The 1,228-nt window shown below is 32.6% G+C and overlaps 1 protein-coding gene across 1 annotated transcript in view; it reads right to left on the bottom strand.

The window, feature by feature from the left end:
* Positions 1-1,228, bottom strand: part of LOC107837855 (protocadherin gamma-A2-like) — a 26,833-nt gene that overhangs the window by 776 nt on the left and 24,829 nt on the right. The gene's annotated exons all lie outside the window — the stretch shown is intronic.

Below are 1,228 nucleotides of genomic sequence, written 5' to 3'. Positions count from 1 at the left end.
ATTGCTGATTGCCCTCAAGTCGAAAGGTGTTAGGTGTTGACTACTTTTAGTACAACAGATCACATGGCTGCTTTTTCAGCCATAAAAAATAGATTCCAAGTGGACACAACTGAAAATAAACAGAACAGAGTTTTTAAAACAAGGACTTGTAGAAGCACACAGTAGCTTGATAAAAATGATGAAAACAATATTTTTTGTCAGGTTATAAACTTCTCAGAACTGTCTCCCTTTTGTTGATCCTTTTAATTTTAATAACATCTTTAGAGATTTATCAATGAGAAACTAAGACTAGTTATTGCTATGCCATTTTTTTTTTTCTAAAAGAGGTCTGTGCAGTGGTACAGTGGTTAGCACTAAGACATTCTTGCCTCACAGCAAGAAGATTCTGTATTTAACTTCTGCCCCGGGGTCTGTCTGCACAGAGTTAATCTGTTCTTCTCCATGCATATGTGGAGATTCCCTGGGTTTATCCAGTGTGTTGGGGTGTACCATGTATGTCGCCTAATGATCACTGGACATAAGAAACCCCACAACTTTGCTAAAATAAAAAAAAGGATGTGCAGGAAATAGATGGATAAGAAGGACGGATTATTTTTTTGAAACAAAGGAAAGCTTGTCTCAAATGACCCAGGTAGAGCAGTAAGCTATACTTGAGTTAGAATACTTGAAAATAATCTTTAGTATAACGAGCTTAAAAGTTCAGGCTAAGTTGTGTTTGTATGAAAAGCCATATTTAGCACTGAGTTTTAGGCTAAAAAAGAGTCTATGAATACAGTTTGCTGGTAAGAAGAATAAATTAAAGATGCTGATAAAACAAGATGTCCAAAAAAGAAGTCAGCATAAAAAAGGAAATACTTAATGGTGATACAGTATGTAATTAAGCATAAAATGTGTCAAAAAGGCATACAATCCAAGCATATGCTTTGGCTACAAATCTGAATATTTTTAACAACTTCTCAAATATAAAAATATATCAACACAGCATGTTGAGATCCCAGAAATGATTAGACCACATATAGTTAGACCATGGCCGTTTTTATATCAATTTAATGTGGAAAAACTTTGTCATCTTTATATCTTACATCTATATTTACCTTTATATTATAGCCTGCTATTTCAAACAAAATTTCACTTGGAGCTATAGCCTTAAAACTATTTTTAAATAGTGAACAGTACATATTAAATAATGTATTAGTAAATATAACATTTTTTATGAAAATTAAGGAAT

This window comes from Poecilia formosa, unplaced genomic scaffold, assembly GCF_000485575.1.
Source record: "Poecilia formosa unplaced genomic scaffold, Poecilia_formosa-5.1.2 Scaffold183, whole genome shotgun sequence".
Taxonomy (NCBI): Eukaryota; Metazoa; Chordata; class Actinopteri; order Cyprinodontiformes; family Poeciliidae; genus Poecilia; species Poecilia formosa.
This window is presented reverse-complemented; position numbering and strand designations above follow the sequence as displayed.